General features: G+C 41.8%; 1 pseudogene; it reads right to left on the reverse strand.

Annotated features, from left to right (window-relative positions):
* Nucleotides 1-11,752: 11,752 nt before the first annotated feature.
* Nucleotides 11,753-14,332, reverse strand: LOC122705629 (annotated as a pseudogene).
* Nucleotides 14,333-21,270: the final 6,938 nt, after the last annotated feature.

Genomic DNA, 21,270 nt, shown 5'->3' on the forward strand with positions numbered 1-21,270 from the left:
TTTCAAAGAACATTACAACATTTATGAATTAAATTGGGACAAAGAAGCAATGGCAGACAAAGGGACTCTTTTGTGGCCTCTGACAACTGGTGGCTTTAAACAAAGAAAGCCATTGTGTAAGAACTCCCTCCTGGGGTTATTGTGAGGATTGATTAGATTAAAATCTAATCAAAGTGCTTTGACTTTTTCCCAGAATTCTTTTACAAATAAAGATGGCGTTAATTTTTTTTTTTTAAGTATCTTTATATTGGTCCTCGCTGAATCAAATGAAGCAAGTTCACCTACTATTTCACTCTCTGTAATCCCTGAAGCAAAAAAACCAGACTAAGCCAACCTAAATTACTTTTAATGGTTTTAAGCTAGTCACCAGTGCACACATGACTGAGCAGAATTTAGTACCCTAATCACAAAGATCTTTGTGTATGATTTACATGACACAGTAATGCCTCATAATCACTATGCTACATGGTCATTAGATATAAATTACTGTAATTATTACAACTGTTTTATACTGACCAACAAAGTTATATATTCCTCTTTGTTATTTATATTTTAACAACTCACATTCTGCTTACTCATAAAGAATGTTTCAGGCAGTCTTTCCTTTGGTAGTTCTTCCCTATCTTCAAACATTGTAAATGTTGAAGGTTTTCCCTGATACCAAGTACTGTTTCATCCTCATTGTTTACACAGAAACACATACAGACACCAGATAAAAAATGGGAGCCCTAGATCCAAGTTTCCAATAGTTGAGGTTCCTTGGGAACCCCTCCTCCTTGGCCTCTTGGTCTCTTCTGTTCCCAGTGACCCAACCAGCCCAGGCTGTTCCTTCCCTGATCCAGAAGGAGCCACTCTGCACGTTCTGGGAGGCAGCAGTTTCTCTGGAGCAGGCTCACACGAGGTCTAGGAACAGTGGAACAAGAAGTCTGTTGGGTAGGCCACCCCAAAAATATGCCTTGATGGCATATTATTTATTTTGAATCAAAGTTATGGCCAATTGAAGAAGAGACACTGTGAACCTTCTGTCTTCCTGAAAGCAGGAAATAAATCTCTTCTTGTGAAAAGTACACTCCCTACATCTGCAGATACAAGGACACCTTATCACCAAAGATAGGGAATTAGAACTGAGAAGCCTATGTAAATAAATCTTCACTACTTCTTTAGCTTACTACCCCAAGCCAAACCTCTGTTTTGATTCTTCACGAATTGGGCACCCAGAACCTAAGTTTCTTTGTCCTGTCGATTCCTCACAAAAAAGTTTGTCTAAAAAGTATAAAACATGGACTTCCCTGGTTTTTGTTGTTGTTCAGTTGCTAAGTTGTGTCCAACTCTGTGACCCCATGAACTGCAGCACGCCAGGCTTCCCAGTCCTCCACTATCTCCTGGAGTTTGTTCGAACTCGGATGGTAAAGAATCTGCCTGCAGTGCAGGAGATGTGGGTTCAATCCCTGGCTCAGGAGGATCCCCTGAAGAAGGAAATGGCAACACACTCCAGTATTCTTACCTGGAGAATTCCATGGACAGAGGAGCCTGGCAGGCTATAGCCCATGGGGTTGCAAAGAGTCAGACATGACTAAACTACTAACACACACACACACACACACACACACACACACACACACACACACACACACACACACACACACACAAGTCCACTGAGTCGGTGATGCCATCCAACCATCTCATCCTCTGTCACCCACTTCTCCTCTTGCTCTCAGTATTTCCAAGCATCAGGGTCTTTTCCAATGAGTCTGTTCTTTGCATCAGGTGCCCAAAGTATTGAAACTTCAGCTGCAGCACCAGTCCTTCCAGTGGTGGTCCAATGATTAAGAATCCGCCTGCCAGTGCAGGGGACATGGTTTTGACCCCTGGTCCAGGAAGATTCCACATGCTGTGGGGCAAATAAGCCTGTGTGCCGCAGCTGCTGAGCCCACGCACTCGAGCTTGTGAGCCATACATGGTGTGAGCCTGTGTGCTGCAACTCCTGAAGCACGTGCTCCTAGAGCCTGTGCCCTCCAACAAGAGAAGCTACTGCAATGAGAAGGCTGCACAAAGCAAGGAAAAGTAGCTCCTGCCACTGCAATTAGAGGGGCTTCCCAGGTGGCTCAGCAGTAAAGAATCTGCCTGCCAAGCAGGAGACACAGGTTCGATCCTTGGGTGAGGAAGATCCTCCTACAGAAGAAAGTGGCAATCCACTCCAGTATTCTTGCCTGGGGAAATACCACGGACAGAGGAACCTGGTGGGTTTCAGCCCATGGGGTTGCAAAGAGGTGGACACGGCTTAGCGGCCGCAACTAGAAAAAGCCTGGGTACAGCAACAAAGACCCAGTGTAGTCAAAGAGAAAAATGTATAAAGTCTGCCTACTTTGGCAGCTTCTTAGGTCTCATTCTATGGGTCTTCCATGGGCATGAATTAAAATTTGTTTCTTTTTTTCCAATAATTTTAAGTCCAGCCACATGAATTCAAGAGGGACAGAGGGAAATTTCCTCCTCCCCAACCAGCCCAGTGTATTAAATGTGGAATCCATCTGGCAGGTGACCAACTGTCCTGGTTGGCTTGGGACAGAGGGGATTCCCAGGGCCTGGGACTTTCACATTACTACGATGAGTTTCCCTTGCAGCAAGAATAGATTCCGGAACCCTGAACATTTGGATTCCGGAGCCCTGGCTGACTGTTTGTCGGGCAGGTAGAGTATCTTACCTGAGAAAGGCACCTTGTTCCTTTCGGGCCTGCAGCACACGGGGCTGGGTGTTCTCAGGGAACTCTCCAGACATGAATCCTGTTGCATTGAAATGGAAGAGGTCAGAGGTGTTCAAGAGGGAGGCGGCCACATAAGGTAGGGCCCCCGATGACCCTGCTAGAGCCGCCAAGGTCCCAGGTCAGTTCTATCAGCTTTGCAGGTGTGGAAACTATCCCTGAGGATCAGGCTGCAGAAATCAGTGTATGCCCTACTGCCCGGAGAGCCTGAGGAACTTACTGTGTGGCTGATGCCTTAATTGTCCTGGAGGACACACCTCTCCTGTGGCCCTGGCCCCTTCACAGGGCCGGTGGTAGGAGAAGCCAAGTTACCTTGGAGATAGAGCAAAGGTGACAGGGAGTTTTATTGTGATATATTTTCCAGGCCTCATCAACTCTCATGGCCTCTTATGCTTCTGTTTTTCCACTGGGATGTTCTTCCTCATTCTTGGAGGATGTCCAACTCCTGTTCAGCCTTCAAACTCTATAGGTTCTATAGTTTCCCTCCTTCTTTCCCTCCTTCATCTCTCTCTCTTCCTCTCCCTCCCTCCTTCCTTCTCATCTTCCTTTTCTCCTTTTATTCAACAAATATTGTTTGAACACTTATCATATGCCAATCATTAACGTAGGGATTGGGGCTATAAAGTTGAACAAGACAAAGTCTTGATGATAACCCAGCCCCCAGTAGCCCAGTAGTAATACCACACATTCTAAATCTTTATCACTAATTTCTTCTGGCGATTATATGCAGACTGTTGTTATCTATGTCTCTATATAACTTTTAAGTGAAAGTGCAAAATAATATAGCCTTTCTTCTAGGTTGAATTTTAGCTTAGTTGTCCTGAAATCATTCCCCAGGCCTCTATCCAGGGGTGTCATCAGACAACCAACCCCATCCTTTGTGTACTGATTCTTATAGTCTGGGGCAGGAAATTCACACACTGTTGCTCTAGCTGCCTTCAGTCTTTGCCATTGTGCTTAGTTCTAAGCTGTGACCTCATAGCTCAGAGCCTGGTCTTCATTTTATAAATAGTTTGTATATTTTTATCCCAATGTGCATTACTTTGCACTTGTTCCCACTAAAGCTTATTTGTCAGTTTTCTGACCACGCGCTCAGATTTATAGGCTCTTCTGACTAGCCCAAGGACAGGCAGCCTTGTTCTATAAGGGGCCAGAGAGTAAATAATTTTAGCTTTGCAGCAGTACCCTAGTGTTGGTGGCAGTTATCGGCTCTGCTGCTGCGTTGTGAAAGCAGCCATGGATGATAGTAAACAAGCACAGTTGTTTTCCCATAAAACTTTATTTATAGACACTGAAATGTGAATGTCACGTAATTTTCACCTGGCACAAAATATTCCATCTTTTGATTTTTTTTCAGCCATTTAAAAATGTGAAAACTTTTCTTAACTTGTGGGCTGCCCAGAAATAGGTGCTGGCTGGATTTGGCTCTTGGGTTGTAGTTTGCTGACCCTGATCTAGACACATCGCTAGTTAGAAGTTAGGGATTTTACTGCATTCTCCCTCCGCTTGATCATGTACACATGTCAGTGAGCCCCTTCCTAGCACAGATGCTGGAGGATTCAGGCTCTTTACTCAGGTCCATCAGTCCCTGCTTCCCAATGTTCTGTTAAGGCCGCCTACCTGTCCTCATATAGACGGGGTGCAGCTGGGGTCCCAGAACCCACAGAGTGATGTGCTTGTGGCTGCCCCAGCCTCCCAGGGGGCCTGTTAAAATGCACTGGACTTTTCAGAATAGAAATCTGACTGAGTCTCCACCCTCCCCTTCACCCCTAGCTCAGGCACTCTAACAGGAAGCCACACTGAACATGCATTGTTTGAGGTTTTGATCACAGCCTTTGTAAGCACAGTTGCCTTATTTGGAATGGTTTTCCTCAGCATTCCTTTACCTAATTAATTCTAGGTAAACTCTGGAGCCACTCTCCCCACGGCACTCATAGCACCCCAAGTCTAGATGAGTCCATCTGTTACATGCGCTAATGTCTCACTGTGTAACTTTATTTTCATTAGCGGCATTATTTGATTAAGAGCTGCCTCCAACTGCCTTGTTAGACTCTCTGCTCCATGAGAATGGGGGACTGCATGTGTTTGCTCACCGCTATGTCTCCCACACCTGGTCCTCTGCCTGGCACATAGTAGGTATTCGAAGAGCATTTGTTGAACAGAGGAACCAGAGCCACAGCAGACCTCAGCCTGTTGTCTGGTGCACTATTGTCCATGTATAAGTCTCCCAACTAGAGAATGGTGGAGTCAAAATTTGTCCAAGCCAAGTGCCCACCATCTTTCCATTCTGACATTTTCCTCCCTTCTATGCTTTCTGGTTGGTGATGGTGGTGGGGAAGGTGTATATGTAACATTCTCACTTTTATAATCTTTTGGGTGATTAGCTGCTTGTTATGACTGGTTACTCATTTTGGTGAATGGTCTTTCCATGTCATATTAGAGTTACATCAAAACTCACATAGGTCTTGAAGTATTACCCTTTCATTTACACCACTCATCATCCGTCTACCCAACCCATATTTCTTAGCAGGTTATTTTAGTTTGTTTGGACTATTATAACAAAATACGACAAATCAAATGGCATATAAACAACAGAAATGTATTTCTCACATTTCTGGAGGCTTTAAAGTCCAACATCAACAGCATGGTTGTGTTCTGGTGAGGACGCTTTCTGGTTCATAGCTGGCCCTTCCTCACTGCGTTCTCACATGACAGAAGAGGCTAGGAAGCTCAGTGGGCTCACCTTTACGAGAGCACTAATCCTGTTTATTCACTCTCATGACCTAATCACTGTCCAAAGGCCCCACCTTCTAACACCATCACATCAGCGGGCATTAGGATTCCAACATATGAATTTGTTGTAAACCAGACACACTGTGCTATGTGCCAAATATGCTTTAGGCCAAAGAAGTGTGTTCTTAAAGTTAAAACTTTGGGGAGTTAGTGGAAGAGGCATTTGTGGGGGAGGTGTGGAAGTAAGGAAGATGAAGAGGAAGGATGGGAAAGAGGACTTCCTATGTAGTTACTACCCTAGGGACCCACGAGTCAGGAGGAGGCTACTGGGTATGATGGGGAAGGCAATGGGAGGTTGATGAGAGTCTTATACACGGGGATAGAAGTGATGACGTGGAACCAGCAGAATTTCATCCTGGAATGAAATACTGCTTCTATTGGTAGTGGTTTGTGGTTTTCACTTCCCTTCCCAATAAGCCGGTACTTTCCTAGCTCTCTGATGTTTTCATTTACTCTTTTCCAAGCCAGCATAGATTTTGTGTTCTCTGTATAGGTAGCATCGCTACTTATCTTGATAGCCTACCAGTATTGCTACAGTGACCCATTACTATACTGTGTAGAAGAGGTCACTTCATTTTCCCTTTAGTCATGTGTGTGTGTGCATTGTTTGTGGCTGTGTACACAAGTGTGAATAGACTTGTGATGTTAGAGGTGAGGGACCCTGGTTGTTGTAGCCTGGTCATTAAAATCATGTTCAGACAGGGGTTCTGTTGACTGCTGAAAGAGACATTTACGTAAGGCATTTTACTTTAGTGAGTTCACTGTGCATCAGATTCAGAAACTTGATTTTCTTAGGACATCCTAAGAAAGCATTAATTTCTCATTAACCTAAATTATGGGAACTAAAAAATACAAACCAGAATACTGTGGGTATGTAAGAAAGTGTATGTAATGTTTTTGAGATACATACTGAAGTAAGTGGGGATGAAATGACTTGGGTCTAGCATTTGTTTAAAATACTTTAGTTCGTTTTTAAAAGTGCAGGAATGTGAAGCAAGTATAGGATTTGATAATGCTTTAGCTTGGTTAGTGAGTATTCTGCAGGACCACCAGGAACAAACCTGTAGTCTGACAAAATCAGTCTCACAGCAAGGGGGTACTCTGTAGAGCTGTGATGTGCTGCACTCCTCAAAGGACCTCTGGCAACTGTATTCTTTTTTTTTTTCCCCCACTGTAGCATTATTTTCATTCTATTTTTTTATTGGATGAAAGATTATTTAAATTCTAATGTGCTTTACATTTTTCAAAAGTTTCACAACACATGATATCATAGAATCCCAAAACACACGTTTTCCCTATCTCTTACCCTTATATTGCCCCTCCTCCCTTCCCTGTCCTCCCTGGTGACCACTAGTTTGTTCTCTATAGCTGTGAGTTAGCAGTATTTTTATGGAATGTCTCAATTAATTACAGAATGAACTTTCCTCACATGTCTATAAATGAATTAGCACCAGAGACCATTTTTATAGAATGACAGCTAGGTTCAAAAGCATAGAGTGAGGGCTCTGGGTCTGAGCTCTCCCGTATGACGCCCATGCTCAGGCACTGGGGTGGTTGCTCAGGCAATAACATTGACCTGCCTGCAGCCAGGAGCTCCTCTCTCTCCTTCTGCTCTTCTGTCCCAGGGTCAGTTCTAGGGACTGTCTTAAGACTTAAGACATCTGATATCTACACACATCCCACTCCCCATCCCCATGTCAAGCACTTAAATCCTGTTCCAGGCTGAAGGAGTGGGCACATCTATTGCTATACCAATGCACCAGGCATCTATTTCTCCTGCTTCCAGCTTCAGGTTTAGCTTTAAGACTTTTTATCTCTGGGATACAAAACAGATCCTGCTAACCCAATTGCTGCTTCAACTTCTGTTCCCACCGGCACCCCCTAGCCATCAGATGTCTTAGGGGCTGAAACCTGAGAAGCCGAAGGGCAAGGTGAGGATTCCTGGCCTTGCAACCTGACCTGTCTGCCTGACTCTCAGCCTTGTTTGCCCTTCACCAGCTCCAGGAATGACAGAGGTGGCTAAAGAGGTGCTAATGATACCTCCCTGGTTTACAAGGCCTTTTCAAAGGCATGATTTAATTTGATCTGCTTGCAGACCTGTGAGATACAGTTTTTCCTATTGGAAGAGATAAGAAACTAGGGCCCCACAAGGTTACATAATATGTTTACAGTCACAAAGTTAATCAGCAGCAGGGCCATGAAGTGAGAACTGAGGTACTCCGTCTCCTGGGGGAGTTTGCTGCTGCGGGGTTTATCTAAGTCCAATTTGTTACTAAACCACTATATTTCTATAATTAAAATGTTATTTGTAGCCACGTAGTTGTATTACCACAGAAGATGAATCATGATTAGCAGCAGGCTGAGATTGTTCAATGGGCTTCCTTCATAGCTTGGTTGGTAAAGAATCTACTTGCAATGCAGGGAAGATTGTTTGATAGCCAAATGCTGTGTTTCATTTCCATCCATGTATGAATGTACTATTTTTCCTAATTTTTCATCATGAGGAGTCAGTAGATAATATATAGTTGATAAATCAAGAAAAAGAGGCATAGATATATTACATTCAGTTTTCAAATGGTAATCAACAGTAGAACTTAGAAACTGTTAGTTAAACCTCCGAGTAATGGGTGTGGGAGTGGTGGGGTTGTTTTGTTTCTCATTTTAGGTACTTTCCGCACAGTCTGAATTTTTAGAACAAGTAATGTGTATTACTTTTAAATAAAACTTTTGAAAATGGAAACAAGAATGGAAATAAAAAGTATTCCCTTAGTGAGTGATTACTTAGTCATATGTAATACTAGGCAGCCATTAGAAAAACTAAGGTCCATGTATACAAATTTTAAGTAAGGAAAACAAATTGCAGAATGGTGTGGTTAGGATAACACCATTTATTTCAAATATTGTGTGTATACATATGCATGTGAGTGTGTGTGCACACCACACTGGGAAGGTACATATTAAAGTGATAGCAAAGTATAGGGATACATAGCAAAGTGGGAGGAAAGATTTTATAATATTCTATACTTTACATACTGTTGTCCCACTGTTTTTTTTTAAATTTTTATTTTATATTGGAGTATAGTTGATTTACCGTGTTGTACTGTTTGTTTTTTCAAGGAGCATGCATTGAATATGAATGTATGGAATGCTCTGCAGGTTCAAAACCAAAGTGATTCTGAGTGTTTCCTTTCCCTTTTTTGCTATGAAAAGGGGCAAGTGTGATTGTACTGTGTTAGGTATAAGGGTCAGGATATTACACTGACTTGTAGGGAGGAAATTCACTGGTTCTCCACTCGTTAGTATTGTTCCCAAACGGAAGTTTGTGAATTGAATCGGTCCACTGTCATGCCTTAATGTCACCATAGAGCTGACCAAAAATCTGATTCATGTTTCTTTTTATGCAGTTCCATTTCCTTCTTCTGCTTAGTTTTGAGCAAGAGTGTGTGGAATTTAAATTTCCAAGTCTAGTATCTGATGATTGTGGCAAGGTATCTGTCCCACACTTCGGAGTTCTGGACTTGGGGTTTTGACTAACCCTGATATTAGTTAGAATTCTTTGGCAATTCAAATATTTTTGTATTTTATTTTATTGTGGAAAGAACACTTAACATGAAGTTTAACCTCTTAACAAATTTTCGCATGCATGTTCAGTCCCTCAGTCATGTTGTACTCTTTGTAACCCTATGGACTATAGCCTGCCAGGCTCCTCTGCCCGTGGGATTTCTTAGGCAAGAATACTGGAGTGGGTTGCCATTTCCTTCTCCAGGGGATCTTCCCAACCCAGGGATCAAACTCCATCTCCTGCACTGGCAGGAGGATTCTTTACTACTGAGCCACCTGGGAATCCCAACGAATTTTTAAGTGTTTGATATATTATTGTTGACTTCAGATACAATAATCATACAGCAGATTTCTAGAACTTACTCATATTTAAAATTTTTTTTGTTCCAGTTTTATTGAGATAAAATTGACATACAGCAGTGTACAAATTTAAGGTGTATGGCATAATTATTTGTCTCACATGCATCATGAAATGATTACCACAGTAAGCTTGGCAAACATCCATTATCTCATATAGTTTAAAGAAATAGAAAAAAATTTTTTTTATGATGAGAAATCTCAGGATTTACTATCTTAACAACTTTCATGTATAACATACAAGTGTTAATTATTTTTCTCATGTGGTACATTTCATCCCTAGTACTTATTTATCTTATAACTGGAAGTTTGTATCTTTCGACAGCCTTCATCCAATCGCCCCTCCTCCCACCCTACCTCTGGTAATCACATTTCTGATCTCTTTCTCCATGAGTTTGCTTTTGAAGTATAATTGGCCTACAACACTCTACACAACATAGTGATTGTATATTGCTATACATTTCAAAATTATCACCACAATAAGTCTAATTACTGTCTGTCACCATTCAAAAATATTACATAATTATTGATTATATTCTCCACACTGTACATTTCATGCCATGACTCATTTATTTTGCATCTAGAACTCTGTACCTCTTAATCTCCCTCACCTATTTCTATCTTCTGCCCACCCCCTTCCCTCTGGCAACCACCCTTTTGTTCTCTGTATCTAAAACTCTGTTTCTATTTGGTTATGTTTGTTCATTTGTTTTGTTTTTTAGATTCTACATGTAAATGAAATAATATAGTATTTGTCTTTCTCTTGTGTGACTTATTTCACTTAGCATAATATCTTCTGGGTCCATCCACATTTTTGAAAATGGCAAGATTTCATTCTTTTTTATGGCTGAGTAGTATTCCACTTCATAGGTGGGGCTGAATCTTTGCCTGGTAGTTGTTTGATCCAGTACTGATGCCAGCAGGCTGGTGGGTGGGTCAAGTCCTGGTACTAATAAGCCAGAGGGAGGATTCCAAAATGGCACTTGCCAGCACAATGTCCTCGTGGTAGATGATTCCCCAGAGTGGATGCTGCCAACGTCTCTGTCTCCAGGGTGAGCTCCGGTTGCCTCCTAACTTTCCAGGAAGCTTTCCAATAGCAGTTGGTGGGACTGACCCAGGCTTCTTTTGAATTACTATGTCTGTCCTGAGTTCTGGTGTGTGTGAGCTTTTGTGTTCTCCCTTTAAAAGTAGACTCTATTTCCAACAACCCTATGGGTCTCCTGAAAGTAAGCCCCACTGGCCTTCACCATCAGACATTCTGGTGATTCCTCTTCCTGGTGTAGAACCCTCAGGCTGGGGAGCTTGATGTGGGATTCAGACCCTGTGTTCCTTGGGGTGATCCTCTGCAATTGTAATTGTCTTCTCATCTGTGGGTCGCCCACCCCAGGGCTATGAATCCTGGCTAGACCACGTCTCCACCCCTCCTACCCTCTCACTGTGGTTCCTTCTTTATATCTTTAGTTGTAGGAGATCATTTCTACTAGTCCCCAGGTCATTCTCATTAATAGTTTCTCTGTAAGTAGTTATAATTTTGGTGTGCCTGTGGAAGAAGGTGAACTCAGGGTTCTCCTGCTCCACCATCTTGACCACACTCCCTCATTTTTCTTTTAATTAAAAGAGGTTAAATTTACAAACACTTTAAGATAACTTGGGAACTATGCAGTAAAAAAAGAATGAATCCTTCAAATTACAAAGATTTTGCTAGTATGCAAACTGCCAGTTCCTCTAAACTTGGCCTATCCAATCTACTTAACTGATTTGTTGTCGTTCAGTCACTAAGTCACATCCAACTCGTTGTGACCCCATGGACTGCAGCATGCCAGGCTTCCCTGTCCTTCACTATCTCCCTGAGTTTTCTCAAACTCATATCCAGTGAGTCAGTTATGACATCCAACCATCTCATCCTCTGTTGCCCCCTTCTCCTTCTGCCCTCAATCTTTCCCAGCATTAGGGTCTTTTTCAATGAGCTGGTTCTTGGCATCAGGTGGCCAGAGTACTGGGGCTTCAGCTTCAGCATTAGTCCTTACAATGAATATTCAGGGTTGAAATCCTTTAAGTAGTAATTTTTCTAACAAAGTTTAGTTGGAGAATGAGTAATATGTTTATGCCTTTGACAAAGATAACAAGTATGGTATTGCTGTGCTTGAGAACAGAGAATATAAATCCTGGCTAATTTTATTGTTCTGGCCTATCAAAACTCAAAGAACATGTGAGGTTCTGCCTGTCCAGTGAGGACAGGCAAATATAATAGCAGGTGTGCTAGGTGTTTTTATCCTACAAATCTTATGGTTGTTCCTCTTCATCTCCATTAGGAAAATACATAGGGAGTAATAAATTTTAAGAGTAATCTTTATCTGTGAGCAGTTTAGAATCTCTGAGCATCTCTGAGCAGTTTTTATGTCCAAGTACAGAGCCATTTACATAGCTTATATTGTGCTTTCAGTCCATATGCTGTCCTACCCTGTGCTTCTCATATGTCCAGGCATTTTAGTTCCAGGCTGACTCTGGCCACATCACTGGTTGAAATTCTTCTAGGATGTTTGTGGTTTTTTGTTTGACCATGAGTAGCAGTTCAGTTCAGTTCAGTCGCCCAGTTGTGTCCGACTCTTTGTGACCCCATGAACTGCAGCACGCCAGGCCTATCTGTCTATCACCAACTCCCGGAGTCCACCCAAACCTATGTCCATTGAGTCGGTGATGCCATCCAACCATCTCATCCTCTGTCATCCCCTTCTCCTCCTGCCCTCAATCTTTCCTAGCATCAGGGTCTTTTCAAATGGGTCAGCTCTTCACATCAGGTGGCCAAAATATTGGAGTTTCAGCTTCAAAATCAGTCCTACCAAAGAACACCCAGGACTGGTTGGATCTCCTTGCAGTCCAAGGGACTCTCAAGAGTCTTCTCCAACACCACAGTTCAAAAGCATCAATTCTTCAGCACTCAGCTTTCTTTATAGTCCAACTCTCACATCCATACATGACCACTGGAAAAACCATAGCCTTGACTAGATGGACCTTTGTTGACAAAGTAATGTCTCTGCTTTTTAATATGCTATCTAGGTTGGTCATAACTTTCCTTCCAAGGAGTAAGCGTCTTTTAATTTCATGGCTGCAATCACCATCTGCAGTGATTTTGGAGCCCCCCAAAATAAAGTCAGCCACTGTTTCTACTGTTTCCCCATCTATTTGCCATGAAGTGACAGGACTGGATGCCATGATCTTAGTTTTCTGAATGTTGAGCTTTAAGCCAAATTTTTCACTCTCCTCTTTCACTTTCATCAAGAAGCTCTTTAGTTCTTCTTCACTTTCTGCCATAAGGGTGGTGTCATCTGCATATCTGGGGTTATTGATATTTCTCCCAGAAATCTTGATTCCAGCTTGTGCTTCTTCCAGCCCAGCGTTTCTCATGATGTACTCTGCATATAAGTTAAATAAGCAGGGTGACAATATGCAGCCTTGACGTACTCCTTTTCCTATTTGGAACCAGTCTGTTGTTCCATGTTCCACAGTTTTTTGTGATTCACACAGTCAAAGACTTTGGCATAGTCAATAAAGCAGAAATAGATGTTTTTCTGGAACTCTCTTGCTTTTTCGATGATCCAGCAGATGTTGGCAACTTGATCTCTGGTTTCTCTGCCTTTTCTAAAACCAGCTTGAACATCTGGAAGTTCACGGTTCATGTACTGCTGAAGCCTGACTTGGAGAATTTTGAGCATTGCTTTACTAGTGTGTGAGATGAGTGCAATTGTGCAGTAGTTTGAGCATTGTTTGGCATTGCCTTTCTTTGGGATTGGAATGAAAAGTGACCTTTTCCAGTCCTGTGGCCACTGCTGAGTTTTCCAAATCTGCTGGCCTTTGAGTAGTAGGCTGGCCTTTAAATCCCCATGTTTTTATGATGCCTCAAAAACCTTTACCAGTGTGATTTTTGTTGTGACATTCATATACTGTCTGGGAGAAAATGAGCAGCATAACAAGGAATGCCTAGTTTAATGACAGTGTTGTCTGTTTTTATGAAAGGTTTTTAACTTTCCATACTGGCAGCAAGTCAAGTTTCTAGTAAATTTCCAATATAGATGTAAATTTACATAAATGTGATACAATTTTTCTTCCTACAGTTAGGGCTGCCATTTTTCCATTATGGTTCTTCTTTGGAGTGTATTTTAGGATGTGACAATCTTGTATTTTGTCACCATATCCTTTTGACCATCCTTAGTCCATAAAGGCATCACTCCCAGCTTCAGTGTGATAAGGTCAACTTAAGAGGAACCTGGTTCCCAAGGATGTAAAGGCCATGGTTCATCTTTTAATGGACGTAGTTTACTCACTAATTGGGCTTTTTTTTTTTATCCGAGATCAACTGCTTAACAATATTTTCTTTGCAAAGATGCTTATTCCATCAAGTGCAACTCTTCCTGTGGGGTCTTATAGCAAAGAGCCAGGTGTTCCTTCTCTTCCCCAAGCCCTGAGCAGCACCCGGGCTACCTATGCCTCAGCCCAGTGTGGACTAAAAAATATAGTCACAGCCTGAAAGTAGAGAGTTGTTTTATTTGGTGGGAATGCTTAAGACTCTGAGTCAGGGAGACAGCATCTCAGTAGCTCTGAGAAAACTGCTCCAAGGAGGCAGGAGGGGAAGTCACGCTATATACAAGTTTGCAACAAAGGGAGCCAGCAGTCTGAACATCAAAGATCAGGTTATCAAGTTAAGGAATTTAGTATTCTATGTATGGGAAGATGCAAGCCTATGGGCTCACTGAGTTCATTCCTTTCATGTGCACTTCAGCTATCTGGTCCAATCCTGTTTCCTTGTTCACCTTGCTTCTTGCATTCCCCCAGCTCGTCAGCAATCACTGTGGGGGGTGGCCGCATGCTCTGGATCAGTTTTTGGAGTCATCATTCATATTTGGAGGCCAAAAATTGCTGATAGCTGTGGCATTTCTTGTTGATTGATATGGAAGGACATATTTTCATTTCACATCAGCATCTGTGCACTGGTCTGCACTGGCAACCTCCAACCACGTGTCCTGTGGCTGGAGAGATGTCTTTTTGAGACACTTTTAGGCGTCCCACCACTCTGTTTTCAGGGCTTCTCTGCCAAGGGTCAGACATCTGTGATCTATTCAACCAATGATCTGGTTGGAACTTATTCCTTTTGCTTAACTGAAATTTTGTGCCCCTTAAGTCCTCATTTCCCTCACCTCCCAGCCCTTCACCATTCCATTCTTTGATTTTATGAATTTGACTATTTTCGATACCTGCTATAAGTGGAATCATGCAGTCATCTGTCTATGATTGGCTGATTTCACTTAGAGTAATGTCCTCAAGATTCATGTATCTTATTGCATATTGCAGAATTTCTTTCTTTTTAAAGGTGGAACATCCATTGTGTTTGTGTGTATATATCAATCATATTTTCTTTATCCATTTATCTGTCATTGGACATTTGTTTTCACATCTTTGTCATTGTGAATAGTGCTACAATGAACATAAAAGTGCTAAGATATTTGAGATCCTGATTTCAATTCTTTCAGAAATGGGATTGCTGGATCATATGGTAGTTCTATTTTTAATTTTTTAAGGAACCTCCATGATTGAGCATGTGGAGCAGAGCCTAATAACCTGATCACCTCCATACGCTGTATGGTGAAGGGGGAACATTTATTTACCTGAGACTTAAGAGACTTTAGGGTGTATCTGTTACCTTAACTAGTATGGGTATTTTTAAATGCCTGTACTATAATTGTTTACCCAGCTGGTAGAGTCATTAGTATTGACTCCTTCAAGTAATTACTACATTTTTGTTTCCTTTTCAGTAAGTTAATTTTAGGGGTCCTGCTGGCATTTTAGAATTTTGAAAGAAAAATTTCACTGGCTTGTCAAAGCTAAAGCTCTATAGTGTCTATATATAAAGTAAAACAAAGCTTTGAATTATAACATATCTTAAAAATAGGGCTGTTAGCAATTACTGCAGCTGTTATATTTTGGGGCGTGCCTGTACATATGTACACATATATGTGTTTTTTTTTCCATTTATTTTTATTAGTTGGAGGCTAATTACTTTACAATATTGTAGTGATTTTTGCCATACATTGACATGAATCAGCCATGAATTTACATGTGTTCCCCATCCCGATCCCCCCTCCCACCAATGTATGGGTTTTTAATTGAACTATTCCTTGCTTCTGATAATAAGGAAGCCTAAGTGAAAAGACTTTTTATATGCAATAACTGGTATTTCAAACAAGTTAAATGTGGCTTTGTTCATTGCTCCATTAAAAGTGATAATTTCAAAAAAATAGGGCTTTTAGTGTTGGTGTAGAGGAGATACTAGTGTGTTCTCCAGGGTAAGACAGTCAAGTCTTCCATCATTTAGCACAATCTATATAATCATTATAAAAATTATATACTTAATATGTGCTTGTTGTTGTTCAGTTGGTTAGTGGTGTCAGACTCTTTGGGACTACATGGACTGTAGCATGCCAGGCTTCCCTGTCCTTCACCACCTCCCAGAGCTCAGATTCATATCCATTGAGTCAGTGATGCCATTCATCCAGTATGTGCTTAGACACTGGGAACCCAAGGATAAATGAGACAGGCTTACTTCTTTTAACCATGGCATTTTTAATCACATATTTACCTGGCTGACTATGGGCAAGCTACTAATCTCTGTGAGCTTTAGTTATTCCATTTGTAAAATGGAAGCAATATTACTGTTACATTCTTTCTAGGATTCTGATGGAGCCTTGTTGCTGTTCACTTCTAAGTTGTGTCAGACTCTTTGCAACCCCATGGACTGCAGCATGCCAGGCTTTCCTGTCCTTCAGTATCTCCCTGAGTTTGCTTAAACTCATGTCCATCGAATTGGTGATGCCATCCTACCATCTCATTCTCTTGTCATCCCCTTCTCCTCCTGGCTTCAATCTTTCCCAGCATCAGGGTCTTTTCTAAGGAGTCAGTTCTTTGCTTCAGGTGGCCAAAGTACTGGAGCTTCAACTTCAGCATCAGTCCTTCCAATGAATACTTAGGATTGATTTCCTTTAGGATTGACTGGTTTGATATTCTTGCTGTCCAAGGGACTCCCAAGAGTCTTCTCCAGTACTACAGTTTGAAAGCATTAATTCTTCGATGCTCAGCCTTTCTTTATGGCCCAGCTCTCACATCCATATATGACTACTGGAAAAATCATAGCTTTGACTAGACGGACCTTTGTTGGCAAAGTGATGTCTCCGCTTTTTAATACACTGTCTAGGTTTGTCATAGATTTTCTTCCTAGAAACAAGTGTCTTTTAATTTCATGGCTGTGGTCACCATCTTCATTGATTTTGGAACCCAATAAAATGAAATCTGACACTGTTTCTATTGTTTCCCTACTATTTGCCATGAAGTGATGGGACCAGATGCCTTGATCTTAGTTTTCTGAATGTTGAGTTTTAAGCCAGCTTTTTCACCTTCATCAAGAGGCTATTTAGTTTTTCTTCACTTTCTGCCATTAAAGTGATATCATCTGCATATCTGAGGTTATTGATATTTCTCCCAGCAATCTTGATTCTTGCTTGTGCTTCATCCAGCCCAGCATTTTGCATGATATACTCTGCATATAAATTAAATAATCAAGGTGACAATATACAGCTCTGTCATACTCCTTTCCCAATTTTGAACCAGTCCGCTATTACATGTCTAGTTCTAACTGTTGCTTCTTGACCTGCATACATGTTTCTCAGGAGGCAGGTAATGTGGTCTGATATTCCCATCTCTTTAAGATATTCCACAGTTTGCTGTAATCCACATAGTCAAAGGCTTTAGTGTGGTCAATAAAGCAGAAGTAGATGATTTTTTGGAATTCCCTTGCTTTTTCTGTGATCCAGCATATGTTAGCAATTTGATATCTGGTTCCTCTGCCTTTTCTAAGTCCAGCTTGTTCATTTGGAAGTCTTGTTTCACGTACTGCTGAAGCCTAGCTTGAAGGATTTTGAGCATGATCTTGCTGGCATGTGAAATGAGCATAAAAGCAGATTAAACGTGTAACACAGTGCCTTTTCTATACTAAGTACTTAGTAAATATCAGTTTGTCTTTTTTAAAAGATTTACTATCATTCGTGGTAGTTGGTAGTTAGATTTCCAAAGAGCAATTCTTAGCTTTAACTCTGCCTCAGTCCATGGAGTCACAAAGAGTCAGACACAAGCGAGCAACCAACACACTCACTTTCACGCTGAATCAGCAGCACCAGAACTTTACGTCATCTTGGTGAGGGACTTCCTTACACTGGGGCTACTGAGTCAACACTGTTCTCCCCAAAAGCAGTTTTATAAGAATTGATTATTTGGTAAGTCGTGTTTGACTCGTTTGCAATTTTGGCTAATTCCAATTTATTTTTCTTTGTTTTTGGCTGGTGTTTCGGTGTCATATCTAGAAATCCCCTTGCCTAATCCAAAGTCATAAATATTTACACCCTTGTTTCTGTTTTGTAGCTTTAGCTCTTACATACAGGTCTATAATCCACTTGGAATTAATTTTTGTGTATGATATGAGATAAGGGTCCAAAGTGATTCTTTTGTATGTGAATATTCAGATGTCCAAGCATCATTTGTTGAAAATTATTCTTGGCATTGACATATTCTTGACATTGAACTATCTTGGTACTGTTGTGGAAAAGCAGTTGAACACAAATCAGTTTTCATTCCAATCCTAAAGAAAGGCAATGCCAAAGAATGTTCAAACTACAGCACAGTTACACTCATCTCATATGCTAGCTAAGTAGTGTTCAAAATTCTCCAAGTGAGGCTTCAACAGTATGTGAACTGAGAACTTCCAGATGTTCAAGCTGGATTTAGAAAAGGCAGAGGAACCAGAAATCAAATTGGCAACATGGATCCATTGGATCATAGAAAAGGCAAGAGAATTCCAGAAAAACATCTACATCTGCTTCACTGAATACGCTAAAGCCTTTGACTGTGTGGATCACAATAAACTATGGAAAATTCTGAAAGTAATGGGAATACCAGACCATCTCAGCTGCCTCCTGAGAAATCTGTATGCAGATCAAGCAGCAACAGTTAGAATCGGACATGGAACAGAGGACTGGTTCCAAATTGGGAAAGGAATACGTCAAGGCTGTATATTGTCACCCTGCTTATTTAACCTATATGCAGAGTATATCATGCAAAATGCCAGGCTGGATGAAGCACAAGCTGGAATCAAGATTGCTGGGAGAAATATAAACAACTTCAGATAACACCACCCTTATGGCAGAAAGCAAAAAAGAACTAAAGAGCCTCCTGATGAAAGTGAAAGAGGAGAGTGAAAAAGCTGGCTTAAAACTCGACATTCAGAAAACTAAGATCATGGCATCCGGTCCCATCACTTCATGGGAAATAGATGGGGAAACAATGGAAACAGTGAGAGACTCTGTTTTTGGGGGCTTCAAAATCACTGCAGCTGGTGACTTCAGCCATGAAATTAAAAGATACTTGCTCCTTGGAAGAAAAGCTACGGCAAAACTAGACAGCATATTTAAAAGCAGAGACATTACTTTGCTGACAAAGGCCTGTCTAGTCAAAGCTATGGTTTTTCCAGTAGTCATGTATGGATGTGAGAGTTGGACCATGAAGAAGGCTGAGCATCGAAGAATTGATGCTTTCAAACTGTAGTGCTGGAGAAGACTCTTGAGAGTCCCTTGGACTGCAAAGAGATCAAACCAGTCAATCCTAAAGGAAACCAGTCCTGAATATTTGCTGGAAAGACTGATGCTGAAGCTGAAGCTCCAATATTTTGGCTACCTGATGCGAAGAACTGACTCCTTAGAAAAGACCCTGATGCTGGGAGAGATTGAAGGCAGGAGGAGAAGGGGATGACAGAGGATGAGATGGTTGGATGGCATCACCAACTCGATGGACATCAGTTTGAGCAAGCTTCAGGAGATGATGAAGGACAGGGAAGCCTGGCGAGGTGCTGTCCATGGGTTGCAAAGAGATGGACATGAGCGAGCAACTGAACAACAAAAACAAGCATATGAGTTTATTTCTGGACTCTCAATTCTATTCCATCAATCTATACACCTATCTTTCTGCATAGTTTACAGTGTAGTTCTAACTTGCATTTGTGTTTTCCTGATGACTAATAATTGCCCTAGAGGTTTTTTTTTTTGCCCTTTCCCGTCAATCCCTTTCTTTACTCCTTAGAACTGACCACTGATTTGATTGGTTTTTTTTTTTTTTTTTTTGACCATACATCAGTCTTTGCTGTTCTAGAACTTTATATAAAAGGAACCACACAGTATGTACCTATTTAGTATAGGCTTCTTTCACGCAACATAATGTTTTTGAGATTCACCTGTTGGGGACAGTGTGAAGAAAGCAGGAGAGACTCCATCTTGAAGCCTGTCATCCGTCTTAAAGACAGGACGTGAACTGGACCTGAACCCTACCCAAGAGTGAGGAAACTGTTGCTAGTGAAAACCAGGTCTCCTGGAGACTTCCCTCCCCTACAACCGGAGATTGTAGTTGAGGTCAGGCCACCCCTGTTAGATTAACCATGGAGACATCCCCCCTTGATGTATAATCTTTGTTCCCCCCTTTAACCTTAATTGTTTGTTTTCCTAGCACCTACTTGTTGTAAACCTCAACCATATACAACAAAGAGGTTGCTAACATGTAACCAGTCATGTAGTGGAGGGTATAAAACTGGGCCTCTCAGAAACATCAGGGTCCTTGTTGGGAACTGATTCCCCTTGGACCCGCTGGCGTAATAAATTGTACTCCACTGTCTTGAGTGTCCTTTGCGACACTCAAGTGTGTTTTGCTACTGCGATTTCCACAGCGATTCTGGTGCATTGGCTGGGAAGCCCTTGGAGAGACAGGCCCATTGAGCCTCTGCCTGTAACTTGCTGGGACGAGAGCCTCTAGGAGAGGAAGGTGCCTCCCCCTCCAGATTGACTCTTGTTTTAGCAACTCGTCCTTCCAGGTGGACTTTACAAGACTGTGGACGACAGAAGTGAAGTGTGCAGGTAGGTCTCACTGTAATAGTGGAAAAGGGGCCTGATCAACCTCTTGGGGCTGGATGAGTCTACGGTGGCTGTGTCCTCATAGGCTCAGTGGGAAGTTGTTTATTGAAATAACTGGTACTCTGTTAACCAGGCCTGTACTGATTGTCAACATATCTTTTGGTTTCCAAGGGACTGTCCCCTTTGCCGAGACACCCTCCCATTCTTCTTAGGGACTCAGGGACCTCCTGAGCATTGCTTGGGGTCAGATTGGGAACTGTGGCTTTGGACACGTTTGCCTACATCAGCCAGTGATAAGACCATCTTGGATTTTGAACGGATCGGACTTGTACAGAGAAGAGTTCCTGGAAGCCTTAATTGATTGGATCTGGCTGGCTGCTGAGAGAGCAAGAAAAGCATGAGAGGTATTACCATTGAAAGACTTAGCAGGTAAAGCCCTTTTCACTCCAGTCATAGCTGAGGTAAAGTGGCAGTTGCCTTGTTTCTTTGAGTGGAGACATCAGCAGTGGCTGGGATATAAGACCCTGGCAAAGGAGTGACAAAATAGAAGTTGGACTTGCCATAAGTGATAAAAGGAAAGTAAAAGCAGGATGGGTGGTGGAGAATCCAAGCCGACCATTTTTGAATGCATGATTAAAAACTTCAGAAAGGGCTTTGGAGGAGACTATGGCATAAAGTTAACCCCAAACAAGCTTAAAATCTTTTGTGGATAGACTGACCATCCTTTGGGGTAGGATGACCTTCAGAGGGAACCCTAAAATTGGACAAAGTTCGGGCTGTGTACTCTGTGATAACCAGGCAGCCAGG

This window comes from Cervus elaphus, chromosome 12 (assembly GCF_910594005.1).
Source record: "Cervus elaphus chromosome 12, mCerEla1.1, whole genome shotgun sequence".
Classification (NCBI taxonomy): Eukaryota; Metazoa; Chordata; class Mammalia; order Artiodactyla; family Cervidae; genus Cervus; species Cervus elaphus.